This window comes from Biomphalaria glabrata, chromosome 5 (genome assembly GCF_947242115.1).
Source record: "Biomphalaria glabrata chromosome 5, xgBioGlab47.1, whole genome shotgun sequence".
In the NCBI taxonomy this organism is placed as follows: domain Eukaryota; kingdom Metazoa; phylum Mollusca; class Gastropoda; family Planorbidae; genus Biomphalaria; species Biomphalaria glabrata.
In genome coordinates, this window is record NC_074715.1 from 47,413,474 (window position 1) to 47,439,556 (window position 26,083).

The 26,083-nt window shown below is 35.3% G+C and overlaps 1 protein-coding gene and 1 long non-coding RNA gene across 2 annotated transcripts in view; one reads left to right on the plus strand and one right to left on the minus strand.

Annotated features, from left to right (window-relative positions):
• The window catches only part of LOC106058256 (uncharacterized), a 59,272-nt gene that overhangs the window by 29,232 nt on the left and 3,957 nt on the right, over positions 1-26,083 (minus strand). The gene's annotated exons all lie outside the window — the stretch shown is intronic.
• LOC129926440 (uncharacterized) lies at positions 1,260-8,616 on the plus strand. Its single transcript, XR_008778098.1, has 2 exons — positions 1,260-2,840; positions 8,125-8,616. It is a non-coding gene; the product is annotated as an uncharacterized LOC129926440 (long non-coding RNA).

Here is a 26,083-nt window from a genome sequence, read left to right on the forward strand (position 1 = left end):
TTATATTTCAGTTGTTCCATTTAGCTTTTTTTCTGTAGAAAACTAAAATTATTTTTTTTTTAATTTAATGAAAATTAATTATAAAGAATTATCAACGAAAAATGAAATTTTGATTATTTTAATTCTGTTTACTTTATAGTCCCAAGCCTTCTTAAAAGTATTGAAGTGCTAAGGACCATTCAATCATTAGTCAATAAGAACAGCATGAAGTTCAAACAAAAGAACGCTATTTTAAAACAAACATTTTCATCGACCATTGAATACAAGACAATAATAAACTCGCTCCCTAAATACGTTTTAACTGTTTAACTAATTGTAATGGAGGTGTTGGGGGTGGGGCTGATTGGTAAAGCGATTGGCCTAAAGACCGAGGAGTATTGGGTTCGAATCTCAGAAAAGACTAGGTCCTGGACTTCGGGAGTATTAGGACTCCCCCTTAATACTTGAAGAATTTTTTTTTATTTTGTAAAGAGATTTTGTCATTTGTACACATTAACAAAGACTTAACGGCCTACCTTTGAATCTGACACTGAAATATTTACTAAATATAAAACATAATTCCATCGTAACAATGTGCAATATGTCTCTTAAAAGAGAAGCCTGCTGCAGTCTGTTAGACACCTTATTTATATAGGTTAGTTATTTTAGTTATTTAGCGACGCACCATAGTAGACGCATATTGAACGGGACTAGTGACGTTTGGGATATGTTGGGTTAGAGACAGGAAAAATCAGTTAGCGATATAACATTACAGGGTAACGACGTGTTTAGTGACAGAGACTTCTACTGTGGCCTTTTATCAGAATAAATCCATGTGAACTTGTTCATCAGTGTTGACTACATCTCTTCACTTGTTAAAAACAGATGTACTTGTTTTTGTCTGACTTGTTGGTCAACTACACGTAATACACCCGAACAATTACACCCAAACGATTGCAGAGTAATTGGTTGACTTCAAGACAGCCTGAATAAGCAACATCACAGTGGCGACCCCGAACCTCGAAGCCGGACCCCTGATGAAGCTGAACATCGAACCGGACCTCGAAGCAGAACGTTTACTCAGGTGAGGGTCGTGCACTCGAAGATATAAGATTTCATCGGAGTACGGCTGAACACAGCATCATCGCAGAGTGACTTTGTTCTAGATCTACATGTTCTTGATCGCACGTTCAACGAGCCGTTAACTCAGGGTGACCTTCGTCAGGACAGTAATCATTGCAACGTCTGGTCTACTTAACCAGTATATTATCAACGCCTGATCTTCATATGCTGAATCGACCTACAACCAGAGAAACCGTTCGTTCATAACGGGTGAGAGATCGTTAGTGAACCTGTTGGACATATTTTTTCTTCGTCATAGGAGCCACATCGAGTATCAAGTTTTACCTCGTCAGTTTCGAGAAGGACAGTTTGCCCGCTGTCAGAAGTATTGTGAGTACTACAAGTTTGGTAGCTAACTAAATCGAAATCGCTCTGTCGTCTTACCCTTGGAGAGATTCTTGTAGAGCAGTTTGCTCATTGAACCGGTTGCTTGCCACGTTTATAACGGTCACTGTGTTTAACCTTTGGAAGGTTAGTAAAATCGTATTTTTCGTTGCTGGACATTGATCTATTTAGCATACGTCGGTCTAGACCATACCTAGACTTGTTAGCAGTGAAGTTGTGGAAACAGCTACATCCACTTAATTTCGTTGAAAACCGTTAATCGTCTAACGGAACGTCGTCGGAGGTGACCTTGGTCTCACCTAGTCTACATTGGACAGTTTGGTCTAGTGAAGCAGAGTACAACAGCAAACTTCGTCGTACTACCAGAGTAGCAGCAGAAGCAGTGAACTATTCTTAGAGAACCGTTATTCGTCAGCCCAGATCAAGTCATCGTCAAGAAAGCCGTTATTCGTCAGCCCAGATCAAGACATCGTCAAGAAATTCGTTATTCGTCAGTCGTCCAGATCAAGTTGCCGTCAAGAGACTGTTATTTGTCAGTAGTCGTCTACACAAGTCAAGTCATCGCCAGAAGAACCGTTAACCTATTCGTCAGTAACTGTGTACACAAAGTCGTCGGAACTACACATACGGTCATCAACAGTCGTCAAAGAAACTGGAACATTTTGCTGTGGCATATCAGGACATCTGTGGCATTACGTGGGATACTGGTAGCACCGGAGAACAGAGTCAGAACTGGAAGAGAGGCAGTGGAATTTGTTGTGATCTAGCATATTCGGGAGTCCGAACAAAGGGATCTTTCTTATCAAAAGCTAAGTGCCATTTTTCTTATTAGTATATGTTTAGATTGCCCTTAGAAATAGATTTTGTCTAAATTTGGTACGTTAGCCTGAGTAAAATCAGGTGGTGCGCCTTAAAACCCGTCGGGGTAGAAGACGTAATTTAGATGAAAAGCTATATTATACGTTTAGAGTTGTAATTTGTTTTGTTTGTGTAAACGTCATATCCGTTGTTGCCTGGTTACTTCGTGACGTCATCATTGTGTGCCATATTGTCATATCCCAACCCATAGCGATAGTCTCATTTTAATTATTTCATTTGTTTATATTATTTTAAATTATTTATTTTTATTAATTTAATTAGATCTGTATTTTTTTTCACTTAATGATAGAAAGTGCGGGTAGGATTCTTTTACTGTGAATCAGACTAAAATAATTTTAGTTTGAGCGGTTAAAATCAAATATGATTTTGCCATGAGAATAATGCCGAAACTGGCTATGTAGTCAAACACTATCGTCTGGCTAAATTTAGATCTGCAAATTGTTGTACATCTCTTTGGTACAATTTAATTATCTAGACTCTAATTTGAAATATTATTAATTGAAAAATGAATGAAGGTAGTACATTCTAGATAATATATATATCTTGTTGAAGATATATTTGACATTGTATACACATATTTGTTTCGTATGGTTAAATAGAACCATAATCTACTCTAGATCTAGACTCTAGATAGTCTTTGAATTTACTCTAAACAGTTAAAAACACTTCACTGTGACTTCAGTCATACCAGATTTTAAAATTGATCATAGTTATTCATACTAGATCTAATAGTCATAGTGCTCTTGATAACTATAGATCTAAAAGGTATTATTATACATACTATAATATACTAGATTTAAATTTGTGTGATACTAGATCTAATATACAGATTTGAATATAACTCAGTCGACTCAGACTAGATCTACACATTTACTAAATCTATAGATAGAGACATAACACTTAAAACTGGTATAAAAGTGTGTAAAAACCTAAATATAAAATAAATTTAAAGTATAGCCATAACCAATATAGGCTAAGTAAAATATATATAAAATATAAAACACAATGGCTACATCATCATATGTGGACCTTAAGGAGGTTAAGGAAGCAGCTATGCAGGATGGAAAGGCCATGGAGCTAAAAGGAAAGGACTTAGCAGCTTATGTACAGCAAGTTGTGAGGGAAGAAACGGAACGTCAAAGACAGAAAGAAGAGATAGAAAGGCAAGACAAAGAAAGAGAAAAAATTAGAGAACATGAAGCCAAAATGGAGAAGATGAGATTGGACGCAGCACAAGCCAGAGTCCAAACTGAACAAGGAAATAACACAAATAACTCAAATAATTATACCACTCAAAGAGACAACACTAATTCGCAGACATGGCTAAAGAGAAAAATACAAAGTTTTGATGAACAGAAGGATGACATTGGTGATTTTCTGAAAAGATATGAGGCAAAAATGTCTACATTTAATATGCCTGAAGAAGAATGGTCTGAAATACTGATAGACTTTGTTCATGGTCAAGCTCTAACAATATGTCAAAATCATGACCATCATATTGATGATAGCTATCAGGTTTTAAAAAGAGAATTATTGAATGCATATGGTCATAATGCTACAACTTTTAGAAAGAAATACTTTGACAATATACCATCATTAGGAATAGAACCCCAAACTACCATTAATATGGAAAAGGATTTTTTCAATAAGTGGGTAAAATTAGAAAAAGTAACAAACTCTTATGAGGGATTAAAAAATTTTATTTTAGTGGACAACTTTGTAAATAAATGTGATCCTCAATTACAATCTTTTATTAGAGAAAGAAACCCAAAAACTATAGATGAAATAACAGAAATAATGAGAGTATACAAAAATGCATATCCAAATAAACCATTTTCTGATAGAGATAAGAGCAAAGTAGATTTAATAGGATACACCAAAGAAAATGTTGATAGAAGTAGAAATAGAAACAGATCAAATAGTGGAAATAGAAAATATAGTGAAATAATCTGTTTTAAATGTCAAGGAAAAGGTCATATAGCAGCTAACTGTAGAAGAGGGAATAGTAGGTCTGGAAGTAGAAATAGATACAATGAACAAAATAACAGTAGATATAGGAGTAGAGATAGGAATGACAGGGGAAATTATAGAAATAGGAGTTACAGTAGGGAATACAAAAATAAAGGGACAGATAGGATATATTTCATGGAAGGAAATAGGAACAATTTTGCAGTGTACCCAGGGTTTGTAGATAGAATTCCGGTGGAATTAATCAGGGATTCAGGTTGTAACACTTTGGCAGTAAAAACTAAATTTGTCAAACCTCATTGGTATAAAGGGTTTACTAAGAAAGTAGAATTAGCAGATGGCACCGTAAGGGAATTTAAAGCTATAAGGGTATACATTGAAACTCCATTTTTCACTGGTTATTGTGATGGCATTGCAATACCAGAAATGAGATATGATATGTTAGTAGGAAACATAAAAGGAGTTAAAGAATGTTCTAGAAAAGAATTAGAAGACTGGCAAAACAAATACAAAAACATAAGACAAAATCATGGAAACATAGAAACACAAAATATAACAAGTATGGTAATAACAAGATCAATGAATAAACAAGATGAGAAACAGGAAAATACAATAAATGTAATAAGTAAGGATGAAGAAAAAGAAACTAGTAATGTAATACAAATAGAAAATACAGATGTTAAGGAAAGAGAGATAGAAAATGAAACACAAAATAGTCTTGAAACACAAATATCTCAAAGTGAAAAAGAAACAACACCCACATTTGCATTAGAACAAATGAATGATAATATTATTGGGAAAATTTATTCAAGAATATCAGATAAAAACAATAATAATCCAATGGAGAAATTTTGTATAGAGAATAAAATATTATTTAGACAAACAAGTAATGATAACAAGAAAATAAAACAACTTGTCTTACCACAGAAATATTGGAAAGATGTTTTAATCATGACACATGATAATAATTTAGCAGCACATAGGGGAGTAAAGAAATGTTATAGGAATTTGTCAAAACAAGTATTTTGGCCCAAAATGAAAGCAACAATCAACAAATACATAAACTCATGTGACATATGTCAAAAGAGATCTAATAAAAGCCTAGTGAATAAAGCACCTATTCAAGAAATGGATGAACCTACAGAACCATTTCAGAAAGTATCTATTGATTTAATAGGTCCTTTAATTCAAACTGAAAATAATAACAAATACATTCTAACAGTAATAGACATGTTTAGTAGATACCCAGAGGCAATCCCATTATCAAATACAAGTGCAGAGAATATCATTAATGCCATAACTCAAAAAGTAATTACAAGACATGGTATACCTAAAATTATATTGAGTGATCAGGGATCTCAGTTTAAGTCAGAACAATTTAAGAAATGGACTAAACAATACAATATACAACACATATACTCTTCGGTTTATCACCCGGAGAGTAATGGTTTATGTGAACGATATGGTGGTTCATTAAAAAGATCATTAACAAAGATAATTCAGAATAATCAGAACAAGTGGGATCATTACATTAACTATGTACTATTTGCTCATAGAAACAACATCCATGAAGCAACACAATTTTCACCATATGAAATAATACATGGAAGAAAACCTAGAAATGAATTAGATGTGTTTAAAGAAAATATAATAAGCAATGAGAATAAATTAAACAATGACAGTGAAACAACAATCACAACAGAATTGAAAGAAATATGGACTCAAGCATATAACAACAATAAGAAGTACAAACAAAGTGCTCATGAGAATCTAAATAGGAAAAGACAATTGAAAACACTAGAAGTAGGAAACAATGTATTAATATTAATAAATGACCTGAAAAATAAAATTGGTAAACAATGGAAAGGTCCATTTAAGGTGATAAAACAAATTAGTGATGTGAACTATCAAATTGAAATAAATGGGAAAATTAAAACATATCACATAAATAATTTGAAACTGTATCATGATAGAGAAGATGAGTTAATACAAAACATTCAGGAGGAAATAGAAAATACATTTTCAGAAAGAGAAGAATGCTTAATGATAATAACAAATGAAAATCACAATGAAAATGATATTAAGGAAATACCTGTAATAGAAACAAAAGAGAATCAAACTTGGCAAAAGATTAATCTTAATAATTTAACTAAGGAAAAGTCAAAAGACATAACTAAAATAATACAGGAATACAAAGAAATTTTTTCCAGTATACCAGGAAAAACAAATATTATTAAACATGACATTAAAGTAACAGACTCAAAACCTATCAAGCTTAAGCCATATAGAATACCACTACATTTACAAGACAAAGTAAAGAAAGAAATAGACAATTTACTAGAATCAGGTATAATTGAACCATCAACATCTCCTTATGCTTCACCAATTGTGATAGCCAAAAAGAAGAATGGAGATATAAGGTTATGTATTGATTATAGGAAACTTAACAACATCACAGAATTTGACCCATATTCAATGCTAAATATAGAGGATATTTTACATAAATTAAATGGAGCAAAATTTTTTACTAAATTGGATTTAACTAAAGGTTATTGGCAAATACCTTTAACAGAAAATGCAAAACCTTACACAGCATTTGTAACACCATATGGTATTTTTCAATGGAATTATATGAGTTTTGGATTAGTAAATGCACCTGCCACATTTAATAGAATGATGAACATGATAATTGGAAACAAAGAAAATGTTATTTGCTATTTGGATGACATATGTATTTTTAATAATAGTTGGGAGGAACATTTGGTAGATGTAAGAGAAGTGTTCAAAATAATAAAAGAAAGTGGACTTACAATTCAAGCAGAAAAAGTAGAAATAGGATTGGAGGAAATAATTTTCTTAGGACATAAAGTAAATAACAACATGATTAGCCCTATTGAAGATAACATAAAGAAAGTACTTAATATTGAAATACCTACAACAAAAAGACAAATTAAAAGCATATTGGGAATAGTAAATTATTACAGAAAGTTTATAAAGAACTTAGCAGAAATAGTGAATCCATTAAATGACTTACTTAAAAAAGGAAAACCTCAAAAAGTAGTTTGTAATGAGGAATGTGTGAAAGCTATTGACAGAATTAAAGATGTTTTTAGTCATGAACTAATATTAAGACTACCTGATAAAGACAAAATATTTTATGTCACAACTGATGCATCTGGTAATGCTATTGGTGGTTGTCTAATGCAGAACTATGATAACTTACATCCTATATTATATGTAAGCAGAAAATTGTCAGAGGCAGAGAAAAAATATAGTGTCATTGAAAGAGAAGCTTTAGCTGTAATATGGGTAATTACTAAGCTAGAGAGCTATTTAATAGGAAGGAAATTCATATTATTAACTGATCATAAACCTATTCAGTATATACAGCAAAAGAGCATGAAAAACAGTCGTGTTTATAGATGGTTCTTATCACTACAGGAATATAAATTTGAAGTGAAAGCTATTAGTGGATCTGTGAATATTGTAGCTGATCTATTGTCTAGAATGACATTGAAATGAAATAATTTTGTAAATAAACTATGATTATATTGAGTATGTAATATATATTAATATATTGACACCATTTATATGTTATGGAAAAGGGAGATAAGTAAATTTGATGTTAAGCATTTGAAAGTAAGTATAGATATTTTTTTTTGTATGAATCATTTCATATATCATTGACGAAAGTTAGTTCTATGGAAAAAGGTGAGTATAAAAGAAAAATGGACAAAAGCGTATAAAAGGGTGGTAAGAAAAAAAAAAAATAAATTATTGAATGTGTAAATAAAGTATATAATTGTTTTTTGAAATGTTGTATTTTATCAGATTACTGCCAGTGAAGAACACTTGTGATGTGTGACGTGCCCATAAGATGCCACATTTTCTTTTATGATGAACTGGGTACTAATGAAGATGATTTTGGAATGTTATGAACTGTTATGAACATTGACATGAATATGAGGAACTGTCAAGATGAAGATGTCAAGATGAAGAGATCAAGATTTTATGTTTGTGGTCTTCCCCTTAAATTGAAAATGCCCTTGTAAGACTTGACAGTAGTGGAAAAATATTGACATATTTTTTTTTCAAGGGGGGGAGGAATCTGTTAGACACCTTATTTATATAGGTTAGTTATTTTAGTTATTTAGCGACGCACCATAGTAGACGCATATTGAACGGGACTAGTGACGTTTGGGATATGTTGGGTTAGAGACAGGAAAAATCAGTTAGCGATATAACATTACAGGGTAACGACGTGTTTAGTGACAGAGACTTCTACTGTGGCCTTTTATCAGAATAAATCCATGTGAACTTGTTCATCAGTGTTGACTACATCTCTTCACTTGTTAAAAACAGATGTACTTGTTTTTGTCTGACTTGTTGGTCAACTACACGTAATACACCCGAACAATTACACCCAAACGATTGCAGAGTAATTGGTTGACTTCAAGACAGCCTGAATAAGCAACATCACAAGTCTCAGATAGGAATTAAAAAATATAAATATAATACTTTAATCTAAGGGAAAGAACTCCACACTTACAACTAAATATCTTAGTAGTATAGAAGTTATTTCTCCTTTTCTATATCAAACAAATTAACTAACTAACAGTAATTATTTGAATAATTGTTTTCTTTTAATTGATTCGTGTTTTGTTAGGTATTACAAATAATTGTTCCAAGTTTCAACTTGATCCGAGAACGTATACAATTATCTAAGGGAACAAAACCCTACCTATAGTCTGTGAACACTGAAGGATTAATTTCCCTTGTTGGAATCAAACAAAAAATAATTATCAGTAATTAATTGACTGATTGGTTAATTTTTAAGTGATTCATGTTTAGTGTTCGCCAATGAATAATTATGCAAAGTTTCAACTTGATATCAGAATGGGTGTGGGAGAAATAACTTCATCCAAAGTCATTCATTGCTCGATTTCTAAACAGTCGACTTTTAATTCAATAAATGAATGCTCCCGCTACTTTATTCGACAACTTCTTTTTACTTTCCAGTCAATTTGATTGCTGGTCAGCAGTGAACGCTTCCCGTGACGCCAAAGTTACAATACAATAAGAATGTTTTTTTAAAGTCACAGAATGAAAGTCTAAATAATTTTCTCTCAGACAGGGACGGGCTGGGTATTAAATTCGGCCCTGATATTAAGCATACAATCCGGCCAACAAATAGCGAAATTTGATGGCCATTCTTTTGAACATGTCTTCATATTAGATGACGTTTGAAAATGGATCGAAAACTAAACATATCTATACGTGAACTTAGGTAACCCGTTATATTTCTTAATGTTGCTTGGTTAGTAGACTTCGTTATATCAATGTCTGGACCTAAACAGTAATGTCTTTGTAAGAAATTTTATAAAACTCAATGCGAGGGCCAATCATAACGCTCCGTGGACCCCTTTAAAAAATATTGCAAAATCTTTTACGGGCCGTAATAACATTAAAAGGTGGACCGTTTGGTGAAGGTCCCATCCGCCAATGGAATGCCAGACCACTGGGCATTTCCCGAAAGTCCAACCCTGTTATAAGAGTGTATAAATGCTTAAGTATTAATTAAACAACAGGCTATCTTCTGTGTCCCGACAATTAGTGCTTGTAAACATCAGTGTTATCAGAAACAGGAAAATGTTTTAAAATGGGTGGAGACAATTACGGTTATACACCTATATATTTGTAATATGCTAGGGCATCTCAGTAAAGTAAAAGTCTAGATGGAACTTTCCTACAGGGAACAGTACCTGGTGAAAGAAAGCAAAGAAGACTGAAGAGAAGATGTAGATCTAAGTTTTGCATCAGAAAATTATCAGGCATATTCTTTGCAGACAATTTAATAGCAGCAACGGTCTGGGAAAAATAGCACGAAGTTGTGAAAGAGTCAACACATGTGCCCTAACAATTCCTGCACAAGATTTCTAAAAAGAATAAGACCTTTAAAATAAACTGCACGTCAATTCTACCCCAAACTCAACAACAATATTGAAATGTCATTAAAAACCCCAGCCACCCAACTAACAATATAGAAACATGTGCTTTTCTACCCCCTACTTCTAAAAACGACAAATTCTGCACTCATAATCTCAAGTAATTAATTACTCCACTCCACTTAGATTATCTTTCGGTCACAGCGAAGAGAGCCTTACAATGCAAAGATAAATACTAAAGTCAAGTTAAGCTGCCGATGATGAAAGTATTCCTTTGATAACATTCCTTCCTTGTTTGACTCAACATGCGGCTATGCCCCTAGTGCTTTGTTGAGCAGCTGATAAAACATGTCCCTGAACTAGCAGAAGTGAAAATAGAAAATGCTTGTGTGTTCATTGTCCTTTCTGTAGAGAACGACTTCCAGGGAGGAGAAAACATACGCGGCTGTTGTATTTATCTTCTTATATAATACAGACGTAACTTCAAAAACGTCCTACGCGTCATGCATTTAGTCATGCATGTTAACTAATGACTTAAATTTTGCCAAGTCACTGGTTTTCCTGGCTGGCTCAGGCAACCCATTCCATTCTCTAATAGCACTAATGTGCAAATGCATATGGAGCGAGGAATGTGCCTTTCATTTAGGACATTCTGTTTTTCTATCAGAGATTAGGGTTATTCTATGAATACTAATTTGTTCACGTTATTACGTTAGTACTATAGAGCTTTCTTTGTCCCCCACCTGATATTTTCTGAAGGAATGTGTTTAAATATCTGAAGACACGTCAATGAAATATCTTAGAAACAAGAAAAACATTTTTAAAAATACTTTAAAAAAAAATAATTCCTCCTTCATACATATTATAGACTCTATAGAGCAATTATTTTGCTCTTAATAACTACTGAATGTTAGATTAAATTTTAAAAAATTTAACATTTTTAAACTCACTTTATTTCCCCCCCCCCGAGAAAAAAATCGTGGATAAGCAAACGTATAAATCTACTAGACTTTAGACCTTTTGATATTCGAATGATAGACTTTAGACCTTTTGATATTCGAATGATAGACTTTAGACCTTTTGATATTCTAAATATAGTCCTTCAGTTCTAGACTTAGAAGATGGTGCGCTAAATGGTCCTGAACATTACTTTGACAAATGATAGAGGGTCGAGATAGAGTTTTCCCAGTGTTTCCCAACGAGTTAGTCGTTCCTATCCTAAATCTCTGGGAAAATCGTTTGAGCCATTTTCGAGAACCGTGTTTACCCAGGTTTTAGGTTGATATGTATGTATGTGCAACTTTAATAGAGGTATTTGCTAAAAAAAAAGTAATGGCCAACATTAAGCAGTCCCACAGTTCACCTTCACCTATTCACCTTATAAAGTTAGACGATATAGTCTTTCTGTTCGACCGTTGGGGCACCTCATGTGATCAACCATCTCTCTCCGTTCTTCTTCGTCTAAATCTCTTTCAACGACAGGTCCGTCCATTATTTGATTTTCTCTTCCCATCGCTTTCTCTGTCTGCCTTTTCTTCTTTTCCTGATTCTGTTCCGTGTAGAACGAACAAGCTCTGAGAAACAAACAAAGTTTTTGATAATAATCAGCAGGTCATAGTGAGGCCCAATCGCCATTATGCTTCTCTTACGAATTTCCCATTTGTTTTGTGGTCGTTGAAGGTTATACCTAGGATACTTCTACATATATAGGACCCTTCTCTCTAATTCTGCAGAGTCCAAAGTTGGCAAACAAAGAAGAATGTTGCAATGACCAAAGAGCGCATCAGTGCCATTGTCTTTCCAGATTTCCCATAATTACACGCCTAAAAATCGCTATCTAACTAAAACAATACATATAACTAAGCTGCTTTGAAATTAATAACTTCTGATTTTCCCCTATTATGTAAAAAAGTCTTCTAGTAAGTGTCTGTGAATTAGTGAGAACTTTGTAATCTGAAATGATAGATGTAATGTTTGTCGACCTATAAGGCTAAAAAGTTATTTTTTTATTCTTCTAATAAGCTTTTTTTAAAAAAATAGCTGGGGTAAAATGCTCATTTTTCTAATCTATACTTTTATAGCAAGTTAACACACACACATACACACACGCAACACAGTGCCGAGTACAAAATCCAACAGCATTGATCGTACTTCCTACCGTTCAAAAGTCGAACGACTAACCACTAGATCACATCGTTACTAAAATATGCGTATGTTTGAAAAATATGTATATTTTAAAAAGTCCAGCAATCTTTATATTTAAAAAGTCCAGTAATCTTTATATTTAAAAAGTCCAGTAATCTTTATATTTAGAAAGTCCAGCAATCTTTATATTTAAAAAGTCCAGTAATCTTTATATTTAAAAAGTCCAGTAATCTTTATATTTAAAAAGTCCAGTAATCTTTATATTTAAAAAGTCCAGTACTCTTTATATTTAAAAAGTCCAGTAATCTTTATATTTAAAAAGTCCAGTAATCTTTATATTTAAAAAGTCCAGCAATCTTTATATTTAAAAAGTCCAGTAATCTTTATATTTAAAAAGTCCAGTAATCTTTATATTTAAAAAGTCCAGCAATCTTTATATTTAAAAAGTCCAGTAATCTTTGTATTTAAAAAGTCCAGCAATCTTTATATTTAAAAAGTCCAGTAATCTTTATATTTAAAAAGTCGAGTCGCCTTTTGTTGCTGAAATAAAAGAGCAATAACGTGAAACAAATTAAATATATGTGAGTCTATCAGCCAGCAATCTCCTCCTCCTCCTCCCCACTCCCCAAACTGAGTCCTCCCCACCCACTCCCCAACCGCAGCTCCTGAGCGTTTCGAATTGTTTCATTCCCTAAACGAGTCACCCATGTAGTGGCCTGGATCGATGACTCGGACCAGTCATCAGGACAATGTGTCCAATATATGGTCTATGATTGCTGACAATGTTTGGCCAGGAGACCGATAAAATCACACATTTCTTTGTGGATAATTAATTGATGGGGGCTTTGCAGAATTGCCTCTCTTTGTAGAGTTGCCTCTCTGTGTAGAGTTGCCTCTCTTCGTAAAGTGTTGATATAATAATAATTAAGTTAATTGCGTAAGTCGAAAGTTACTCTATTTCACTTTCACTATTAATCCATCGTATTAATAGTACCATGGATTGAAGTTATTTGACAGACAAGCACTTCATTAATATAAAATAATTACATTATGTAAAAAGTTATAGACCTTACTATAGGCCTATATAAGTTTCGAATAACTCTATTCAGAAGAACTTTTTGATTCCATCATTTATACTACTACATGGTGAGAAAATGAATAGATTCCATTTGGAAGATAAAACGGCATCAACTTAATTTTATAATGTTACTCTGTAGACATGGGTAATAGTGTCATTTTACCTGATTAATACTTAACTATGGAATATCACAAATACAACTGATTTCTAGTCCTTAAATAATACCACATTCGCACTCCCTTTTGAAGAACTAACGTTTTGGACATTTGAACCGAACAACAAATACATAAAATATACTGAATTATAATTAGATTTAGATTCCTATATTTACAATACATAAGTATATTATAGTATCTAGCTACAGTCACTTCAATACATAAGTATATAATAGTATCTGGCTACAGTCACTTCAATACATAAGTATATTATAGTATCTAGCTACAGTCACTTCTTTTTTTTTTAAAAGTTGTCTGCTTCTACAAATGTTCACTCTTTCCCACTTCGGTGTGACCACCTGATGGGTGCTAGCAGGCGTGTCCCTCACCCCGCACTCCACCAGAGACGCCTCTGCTTCGCGTGTCAAAAGACCAAATACAAATCGGTTTGGCTATTTAGTTTTTAAGTAGCATCATTTTAATTACATTTTCTTTGTTACTTTATTTTTGTAATAATGTTCATATTCGTATAAGCTCTTCTAATAAAACTAACCCTTTTATATCCACTGCGACATTAGCTCTGGACTTCTGCTTGGAGAATTTGGAGCTCATTCTATTGTTAAGTTGAATTCGAGTTCTGTTTGTGGGATTAACAAGCATGCTTATTAACGGAGAACCTATTTAAATGCAATGGATTTTTTTTTTGCTCCAGTGTTGTGATTAATCAGATTAAGCAATTATGCGGCGTAGTGTTTACGGGTTCCTCACTGCTAAGGATTTGATAAAAATTTTTTTTTTCCTCCAGGAAATGACTATGAGTAAAAATGGAGAATATTAAGATTATATTTTTGTAGAGGACTGCGGGAGCGCGGGTGTGGCGGTGTGAGTAAAAAGGAAAAATTCGAGACATCTACATGACGTCACTGAGACATTCATCAAGACACAATCACTGAGACATTTTTTTTTTTAATTTGCTTTTTTATAGCGCAATCTTTCATGCTTACAGCCATGGTCTAATTTCTTTTGTGGACCAGTTGGGGAGGGGGGGGGTCAGTGCTACTTATAAGCGCTTAGCAAACACAGCTCTGCTCGAGTCGGGATTCGAACTTGAACCCCCTGGTTAGGTAACTAAGCCGTGATCAAGCGATTTTGGCCTCTCAGCCACACACCCCATGTATTAAGACACGTTAGATATTCAGTGGTACTGCTGTCGTTTACGTTTTAGAGAGATTTCACAAGATAGAAACATTGCCAGTGATAAACAGAAGAGGATGGCTGCCTGGTCATACGCTGGACTGTCGTTTGGACTTGTCGATGGCCCCGGATTCATACCCTGCCCGCTGCTATCCCCCGTCGTTTGGACTAGAAAGTAAATTATCCTCAATTCTGAAGGAACATCCGAAACATGTAAAACATTTACAAAACAGTGGATAATGACCGTGTCTTGTGCGCTTTACAATGTCATCAAGATTTTATCTTGTTTAACTCCTCATGCAGTTGGTTAGGGACTTAGAACACAATAATTACAAAGACGGAAGAGTCTGAATTACACTGAGAAACAAATCCATCGACACTTCTGCCATTTTTAAAGGAAACGAAAATCGTTACCACCCCCCCCCCCCCCCCGCAATGCTTTCAAAAAAATCTTAGAAACGGTGTACTTTTATGGTGATTTACACACACTAACTGTATTCTTTTAGTTATTGTAACAACTAGTTTTTAATCATGTATCTGAAAGTGTTATCCAGATACTGGAACAGGTTTAAAATAGTCGTAAAGACTTGTTTCGCCAAATTTTGTCCGAAATTTCGCCCTGTGAGGATGTCGTAAATACCGTCTAGCACGAACACAAAATACGCCTACCTGAAAACAAGTTTTTTTTGTTTTTGTGAGGTGCAAACCTTCGCGCTTTTTTTTTAAACTAATACTGTTTGAGGATGACTTTGTAATTCCTGCCCAATGTGGCACAAAGCAAGATTTCTAGCCGTGGCTTTTAGTTGTAGGTATAGGTCTTTTATTTTTCTGTTTACTTCTACATATCTCTGTTGGACCTTTGGGGCACCTTGCGAGATTTGATGACCCTCCTTCTCCATTCCTCTCTGTCTTTTGCTTTAGTTAGAACCTCCTAAGATGGCAGGCCCGTCCATTTTTTCATGTTGTCTTCCCATCGCTTTCTATGTCTGCTTCTTCTTCTTTTTCCTGGTAATGTTCCCTGAAGGAAGGGCTTTCCGAGCACCGAACACCTTGTAATATGGCCATAGATTTTTAGCTTGCGTTTTTTTTTTTTACGATAGGTAGCAAGTCATCATGGGGTCCACTCGCTGCAGTAACCCTGTCTTTAATCTCTTGGTTTGTGATGCGGTCTTTAAATGTCTTTTATTTAATAGACTTCAACAATTTTCGCCTTCGTGTCTACCACGCAACATTTCCGTGTAGAGAACAGAACGAACGTATCAACACTTAGAGCAGGACAGACTCCAAAAACCCAACCACTAACAATGAAAGAGACGCACCGGAATTTTCACCCTTGCTTGCTGAGTTGCTTCCCTTTGTACCCCAATATATTTTTTTATTAACTCATGTGTCTTCAATTTGCTTCGAATTACTGCCCTTGGGACTTCTTGGAACTCGGGATGGGTTGTGGGTAAAACACTGATACTCTTAGTTTGAACCATCTCTCCCCCTCCGCTCCACCTGTGCTTGTTTTCTCAACAAAATGCAGACGATATAAAGTACATTACAAAGAGAAACAATGTCCACGGCTTAGATTTAAAGATACGATTTGAAATTACAGTGATAAACAGCAGCTCCTGTGTAGCACAAGTTAACATGTTTTTAAAATCTATCAGCATCAGCTAGCTGGGTTGTCTTTCTTCTTTCACCCATTCTTCTTCCACAAAAAATCATGGCATTGTTGAATAGTAGACCTACTGTTTAGGTCGCGACCCAGGCGGCTGTGTCCTAAATGGGACAGTTAAGTTTCAGACCTTGCGATCTATAGGGCAGATGATGTTAAAGTCATCTGTTTCTTTTGGCCAACGGTTAACGAGCAGGGTGTCATGTGACCAGCACTACGACCAATTACCATTATTTTCCCCAACTTAAGTCAGGTACTCAGAGTTGGGTGGACTCACGGACGCCCTAAAAATCCCGAAATTCAAAATCCCAGTCTTTACCGAGATTCGACTCCAGGACCCCAAGCGCTTAAACGCTCAGCCACCGCTCATCTAAATGGGAAATTATTATATAGAAATATGGAATGTTTAAGAGAAAAAAGACAATAAACAACCTAGACAACTGAAGACCTTGATCTATTACGATTTCCATGTTTTCATTTTCTTGAACTGTGAAGAAAGAAGACAGATATAACAAGTAACTTACTTGACATATCAAAGGCGATGTTTTGTTTGTTCAATATATCGCACATACATCAAAGTTCTAGGCTAAACGATCCAGTGCTGGATATACGACAGCGCAAAACTATGTAGCATACCAGGATCTCATCATTAGAGGGTCCACATTTCAAATAATATACGTTTTAACAACTTATGCTTATTAAAATAAGAAAATAAATTGACCAGCATTCAATTTCATTCTTCAAAAAATATGACATACTTTAAGTTCTACTAATATGAGAAAAGCATCTATATCGAAGCTTGAAGAGGGCAGGTTAAGGGCCTCCAAATACAACCTATGCTCGGTGCCTCCATTACTAAAATACTGCTGCAAATCCTAGAATGGATAATTAGATGAAGTAAAACACTGACCTATATAAAAGACTATAAACTTTCGCGTGAATTTACATTGTTGACATTTGTTGCACCACTGTTAAATTTAGTAATAACAAGAAAAACTATAAGACTTAAAAATAAAACACAAAGCGTATATTAAGTGTAATTGCATCAATGAAGGTTGCTGTGATCGCTTTTTATTAAATATATTAAATTAAAAAAAAATATTTTACAACTTGAATTAGAACTGGAGGGTTCAAGCCCCCTCAATACACAAAGCGAATGGCTTATGAAAATAAAAGGTTTGATATGTATTTATAGTCAGTTTCAAACTGTTATACGATAATGTACAAAGGGGACTAATTCAACTTATACCGCCACATCCGTACAATCTCCATCCCTTGTCCAATACCAAACAAAATAATTAATTACCGATAATTATAAACTAATTGGTTAATTTTTTAATTAATGTTTGCTTATCAGGTAAAAGAAATAATTGTGCAAAGTTTAAACTTTGTAATTAAAAAAAAAAATTTAAATAAAAAAAAGGAGGCTCTAAGGGTTTGTCGTTTGGTAAGTAATAATGCAGGTCACATCCTCACAGGCCAGGTTTTGTCATTTGACTAAGTAATAATGCAGGCCACATCCTCACAGGCCAGGTTTTTTCATTTGACTAAGTAATAATGCAGGTCACATCCTCACAGGCCAGCTTTTGTCATTTGACTAAGTAATAATGCAGGTCACATCCTCACAGGGCAGGGTTTGTCATTTGACTAACAAGTTGTTACAAATTAATAGCAACAGCTGTTTTTGTTTTAGTAAGAAGTGTTACTATAAATAACTGCATGCATATCGGATGGTATGGACTACAAAACACCCTAAACACAATCATATCTTCTTCCTGTAAAATGCAAGACTCATGAGAACAGCGCACGGAGTCCAGCTTGTCGCTTTTCTGAATCCAGCCATCGTAAACGTTGCAGGATTTTCATTTTTATATAAGTAAACACTGTTCCTTTGTGTTGGAGATTCACAATGAAAGCCTTTCCTATGGTATTAAATAGTCAGAACAACGGCCATCTCTCCAAACCTTCTTCGTGGTATGTAATGTACCCACAGGGACTGAATATAGCCTACTTCATAAAAGCTCCACAAGAATTCGAATCTATAACCTTTGCGTAGACAGCCTCTGCTTGTACTCAATAGAGACCAAGTAGAAATGTGTGTGTGTGTGTGTGTGGTGTTAAAAACTGTGTGGTTAAAATAAACGTTAAAATACAAGAAATGTAATAATTTTTTCCCCACGTTGAAACAAGGTGCCGGTACGACGTACCTGTGCGTACCTGTGCGTACCGTTTCAAAAAAAAAAAAAGCACTGCATATATATTTATCTTTTATTACATCTTTAACTATAATTGTAAATATAACATTTTATTAGACAGCGCCAGGTAACCTTTCATGATACTATCATCGATTGAGTCCTTCAATTTTTGCCCATTATCAATCAATATATCAGTAGTGATGTGTAGCAAAAACACGGACATGTCTGGATGTGCCATCTTGTATCGCTCTGCTGCTTTTTAAATCAAAACTTGAGCTTAATGTATCATCTAATCGCGTGAACAACAAAATACAGGCTGGACAATTTAGGTGAAACAAACCAGCAGAAGAAAATAGTCATGCATGAGACTAAAAGAATTCCGTTTGTATTTAAACATTAGTTTTTGTAGGGTTAAAAGAAATCGTTTTAATATAGACCTAAATATATCATTTATGTTTTTAAAATCATAATATTGTATTTCTCCTTCATGTTAAGAAAATGGTAAATACTACACAAAGTTAAACAAAAGCCATTGCTGTAACTGTTTACGGTAAACTGTGCTTATAGTTTGGTTTATTTTATTTTTAAATTGCTTATAGATCTATCACACAGAACGAGTCTTTACTCAAAGAATGAATGTTCAACTGTTCTCATCCCCTGTGGCACCCAGCAGAGGTTTGGCATTCACGATGGAGGAAATCTAAAAATAATTGAAGGTACCAGACGGTTCCAGGATCTATGTGTACATCTAGTATTGGGCTATAGCATCTAGCATTTAGATCTAGCATTGAGCTAAAGCGTCTAGCATTTAGATCTAGCATTGGGCTATAGCGTCTAGCATTTAGATCGAGCATTGGGCTATAGCGTCTAGCATTTAGATCTAGCATTGGGCTATAGCGTCTAGCATTTAGATCTAACATCTAGAGTCTAACATTTAGAGATGGCTTTGAGATTGTTTGTTTGCTCAACGAGTGCTGAGGTCCCATTAAAAAAGATTAAGAAGTTTAAGCTCAGACCATCCTGCATGACCGCAGAGGATGGTAGGGTTTGAGCTCCGTACCGTAATAACGACCGGACATTCAGATACAGCATCTAGAATCTATCATGGAGAAGTATGGCAATAATTTAAATTTTATTGCAGACACAGATTACATCACCAAAAGAGGACGACAAAGATTAAAGCTACTAAGAAAAATTTCATAATTTTTTGTTCGCGAAAAATCATTCCAAGCGATTGGTCTTTGTGATGGCTACACCATGCCCTCGTAACAGTTAGTCTACAAATTATATTTATAGATCAATTCTTTAATTCTTCATCATTGACCTAGAACTCTCTCTCTCTCTCTCTCTCTCTCTCTCTCTCTCTCTCTTGTAATTTTGTATATCTTTCTCTTAAGCCTGAGCGAAAGCTGTATTTTGAAGTCTTCCATCGTCGCATCAATATTTGATATTTTCAGACATGGAGGAAAATTCATGAATAACAAGCTTTTTTTTGTGAATCTGGTGTACTGAATTCGGAAGTATTTTATTTTTGTTCACTTTTCATCACTGTAGAATCTCTTTTGCTTAAAGCGCAAAGTAATTTGTAATAGTCACTTAGCAGCAGTGGTCTTTTAGTAATTAGTTTGTCTACTTATTTCCAAACCTCTCCCACACTTCCTCTTTTCAAAGTTCCATGATATCGCCACCTCATTTCTTCGTATCACTTTGTCTTCTTTATTCTCTCTTACTGTATCTTATTGCTTGCGGAAAGTAAACGGGATCTTAAAAATCAGTGTTTACAAAGTGCAAAGTACTATGATTACCTTTTAGTGTGAAAATCCCCTATGAACACTACCTATATATACATATGGGATAATACGTATAAAATTATTATTAATGATCAGTGGCGCGGGGGAGGGGGGTGGAAAGAGGGCGTCTTTTCCATACTTACAGACGTCATCTGGAATTTCAAAATCTTTGCATTTCACGCCATGGAACAGTATGCATGACCTGTAACTGTAACTGTAACCTGGTATATTGAACTAGCAGGTCCTTAGCGTGGCTGTATTGATGTCAAGTCTATCTCGTTCGTGTAACTGGCCAGTCTCGGCGTGTCGATTTCAGTCAATAATGTCAAGTCATGTTATTGAATACTTCAACAGTATCGGGATTTCATTGGTGTGTGAGGGTTATATGATAATGTAAGCTCTAAACTTGTGTTCTACAGCGGTCGGTCTTCTTTGAGCGTGCTTTCGTGTGTGTTCTGTGGGGTGTGTATTAGTGTGCGGCTGTGTCTGTGTGTACGTGCGTGCTTACTACATGATCTGCGAGATTGCACTTATGTTTGGGGGTATATACGTGCTTGTGTTTGGGGGTATATACGTGCTTGTGTTTGGGGGTATATACGTGCTTGTGTTTGGGGATATATACGTGTGTTAGGAAAGCAGTCATTAAGATAATCATATCAGGGGCGATTATCACGTGTTTACATGAGTCGCGTTTACAGGGGCGTGCACGCGGTCAAAAGTGTTGAGAAGATAACCTCTATGTTTCTGCTTGCACATTTTCTTCCATCTTGCATTACGTCAATACACTTTTATAAAAACATAGACTAAATCGTCTGTTTCTCTCTCTCTCTCTCAGACTCTTACTCTCTCTCTCACTCTTTTACTCTCACCTCTCTCTCTCTCACACACACCAATCTCCACTCTCTTTCATTTCTCTCTCACCTAGTTCTGTCTGTCTATCTCATCTTCTTAACGTTCTGTCATTTCCCCTTTTGTTTAGGTTTTCGTCAACTTGCATTCCACGTGTAAAAATAAAGTAACAAAAAGTTCCCCCTTTCAGACCCTGCGATCTATAGGGCAGGCGATGTTAAGATCATCTGCTTTTCATTGGACAACGGTTGACGAGCAGGGTGTCATGTGGCCAGCACAACGATTTATCGCCTTTACTTTCCCAAACTAAAGTCAGGTACCCGTTAGAGTTGGGTGGACTCAGGGGTGCCCTAAAAATCCCAAAATTCAAAATTTCAGTCTTCACCCAGATTCGAAGCCAGGACCCCAGGTTCGGAAGCCAAGCGCTTAACCACTCAGCCACCGCATTCTACGTGCCATTCTTTCTATCTCATTGTAAAGACCCAGTGCTGGAGTTAAGTAAGTGGGGACCCTGCGCATGATTTTTGTGAGGGCCTTTATGCACCTCAAGCTTCAATTTCAATGCCTTTACTAATATTTAAACGCAAGTCATATTTGTGAAGAAAAAATAGAGTACTTTTTAATTCAGTCTCATTTCCCCTAGTTTTATGCATATTTTCTTAAGTTAGTTGCCCATTTGTTTTTTAATTAGTTGAAAGTCAAAGCGTGAAAGTCTACTACAGTGGTTCCCAAACCTTTTATGTCTCGTAGACCCATATTTTCCGGTTCACCAAGAATATATTTTAATTTGTCATTTTCTTTTTGTGTGGCTTTTTTAAAAAATCTATAATAAACCCAACATATGCCTATATAAATACTACATTATTACCAGACAAGGTTGGCTCAGCCAGCTGTATAGAGAAATATGTCATTTGGAGAGTGGCCAAATGGAGAAAAATTAATTAATAAATGTTATAAATCAAGTCCATTGCCAATGGTGAGCTCTCTGACAGCCACAGAGCAGAAAGAGCAGCACCAGAACTAACAACTATCACGCCAGCAAATCACCCAAGAACGCCAAATAAAATGTCTTCCTGACCGATGCAAAAACAGAACACAACTCAAATTCCTCCAATGTGAAACGACTCAGGACAGTACTTGTAAAGCTCAACAACAACAGCAAGAAAAATGTTCTCCAATGGCTACCGAGACATGTTTTGCCACATCCAGGGCAAGCATAACCACGGTCCGCCGGTGGTCGACTAAGATTTTCTTTTCGCCGTCTGCATCTACGTACGATAGGCATAGACTGAATGTGTTATCCCTTTAAGTCCTACATCTTTAAAAGCCTGTGACATAAGCCATGACTGATAGTGATATGCTTAATGTAAATTGTGGGGTCCCCTGCCAGACGCGGAGTCCAATTGGAACAATCGGTCAAAGCGGCCTGAAGCCGGCCCTGATCATCAAACCACAATGGACGAACTATTTTTACTTGAGTGTTACTACTTGACTTGACTAAATCCTTTAGTCTCCTTTGAAACATTAATACCCTGTTTTGGGCTATTCCATTCAGTTGGGTCCATGTCCATCTTGCTTCTTGTCCCAGTGATTTCCTCCATTTTTTGCTTTGGCCTCTCATAGTTTCGTTGTATTCTCGAGAGCCTAGCTTTAAGTTCAGAGCCTGCTTTGCAATAATGTCTTTTTTTTAAACTTTGGGCAAAAATCAATCTTGGCTCTCTTCCATTGACAAAACCATCGCCATGGATAAAACCATTACTATATGACCCTAGCTCCTAAGTGTTGTTTGTTCTAAGTCAACATGACTCAACGATCTCAGCATCTGAAACTAACAATCTTGTCGTACAGGCGCTAACCAACATTCGGTTTGGTTTCAAGGGAGATCATCCAATTATTTTTTATAGCCGTTAACTCATTGTTTACGTAACATTTCAAGAAAATCAAAAACTGTTCATCTAAAAAAATGCACTAAAGTGGCGGCTGTTTAAGCTCGTTCTCTCACGAGTTTATTGATATGGATCGGCAAATTTGATGTTTTCAACGCGTCTCTGCCAAATGCAAGGAATCGCTGTCTGTCTTTAGCTGTTGAATCCCCAGAAGGCAATAGAAAACATTCTCGAAGCTGATGTGAGAACAATGTAGAAATAACTCCTCCCAAAGCTGAGGGATAAACAGCTCTGCTACCTGAGACTTAACTCGAGCTGAGTTATGTTTGATGAGCGCCTAAAGGCAGTCCTTTTTGATTTGCTAAATACCCACAAGGTCTACAAAGGAGTTTGGACCAGAGCTTTAGTTTGGAGCTGAGCTAAAGTATGAAACTAGAGCCAAAATATTGGACCAAAGCTGATATATTAAACAATAGCTAAAATATTGGACTAGAGCTAAAATATTGGATTAGAGCTAAAGTATGTGATCGCAGATAAAATATTGAATTAGAACTAGAATATTGGACTAGAGCTAAAGTATTGGACTAGAGCTAAAGTATTTGACCAGAGCTAAAGTATTGGACTAGAGCTAAAATAATGTGAACTAAAGCTAAAATCTTGGACCAGAGCTAAAATTTTGGAATAGAGCTAAATATTGGACTAGAGCTAAAATATTGGATGAGTTAAAGTATGTGACCGCAGCTAAAATATTGGAATAGAGCTAAAATATTGCACTAGAGCTAAAATATTGGTTTAGAGCTAACGTATGTGACCGCATCTAGAATACTGGACTAGAGCTAAAGTAGCATATAGAAATGTTTCAAAATGAATGAATGGTCACGTTCTCAGAGCCAGTGAAAGACGTGTGTATCACATCATCCTTTTTGAAATATAATTCTCTTCTAGTTGTGAAATGAAATTGTTGACTAGGACTTGGACTGCACCAGGGTGGTGAAGATACTTGGGAGGTGTGCTCTCACTTCTCACTTCCTGACATTTGATGTTTAGATTTGTTTCTGTTGCTGGACAGGTGAAAGTGATTACCCCCCCCCCACCCCCAAGACATGTGTTCTATATCGTGTGGATGTCTCAAATAGGAAAACAATTAGGAAAATGTAAATTAGAAAAAAAAAGAACACTTAAAATCCTGTAGTAAGAAAATTGAAGTTCAACTGATCTAATCTAAAAAGGAAATGCTTTAAAATCATTGTTTCGGTTTTCTATTTTGTTTTACTTCTGTTTTCCGTTCTTTTACCTGACTAAACAAAAATCAATTTTTAAAAATTAACTAAATAGTTAATTAATTATTGGTGATAAATTATTTTGTTAGGTATCTCAAACAAGGTAAACAATTTGTACTTGACTGAAGTGGTGGTATAAGATGTATTATTCCCCTTGTCGTCGAGGCTTCATGAACACAAAACATGAAATAAAAACAATAGATAACTATAATATCTCCATGTTCATAGACTCTTCGCTAGCAGAGTGGTTACCGCGTTGGCTTGAGAAGCCTGAGAAGGCTTTAGCCCACAAGTTGGAATTCAGATCGTTCCCTTTTTAAAAAACAATACATTTAAAAAGCGATCACCCAGATACCCCGTTCTATCTTCCCCTACCCCTTTCAAGCTGGTCCAGACACATAATAGGATCATTGCGTATTGAGAAAGCTAAAAGCATGAAATTGCGCTAAACAACAACAAAAAAAATGGTAAAAAAAAATAATTCTAATCACATAGATTTATTATTGTTTGTCTAGATCTATTACAAATTTATTTACTTGATTGATCCAGACTAATTGTTACACTTAATATAAGCTTTGTTTTTTTTTAAAAGTATTTTTTTGTATTTTGTTTTAATTACCATCATGATTATCATTTCCTTGAACTGTCAAATAAATTTTTATAAGTAGCTTCATTGGGTTATAATAATGTCTCTCTTATGAGCTTCAATAAAGTATTAATAAAGTCTAGCGTATGTTTCATAGCCAAGTGATGGGGTGATCCAGAGATTCAGTTTTGTGATCAGGGCAATCTGGTGTAGATCTCAGCTACCTGCGACTCCTCCCCACCACCTTCCAGCAGCGAGATCGACATCTACTTTAAACAAAGGATCCCGCGCTATTACCAGCGCGAACCGTCCATCGGGTGTTTAATATCTCGTGTGTAGGTCCCCCATTGTCTTGCTCCCATGTGCGACACATCAAGACATGTTCACTCCTGAACAAACAAATAGCGCTAATAGACTCGTACAGCATTTGGTCATCATTGTTTAGAGCAGCGGTTCTCAGCCTTCTTAGCTCGGCCACCCCCTTTTTACTATTCACAACAATGCGGCGATCCCCAACAGTGTGTACAATTATTTTCATTCGTAAGCATAAAAAAACTGTGCTTTTGCTAATGGTATAAAAATGTAATGTTGACTTTGCTGACCCTTTCATTTTGTGCGCTGAAATGTAGTACTGTTCTTATGGGCAATGCAAACTTGTAAATCAGATTTTACTCACGGATAATAAAGATTATTATTATTGTTATTATTATTACTTCAGAACTAATATTCCTTCACTGGCACTGCCAGGGTTGAGCTTCGTTAGAGAGAAACAAAATTTATTGTACTCTCCCTTTAACAGTGTTCACTAACAAATTTTCTGGTGATGTTTCAGGTCTGCAGGTCTCACGGGCAACGAGAATCTTCTTAGGGATGTTTAGGGCCTTGAAGGTGTTGTTATAATTATTATTACTGTTAACACTAAGACTGCTTTATTGATCCTTATGTAAATTTGGTGTGATTACAAGGACTCTTTTTTCAGATACAGACAACACAACAGAAACATACACATAAATAGAACAGACAC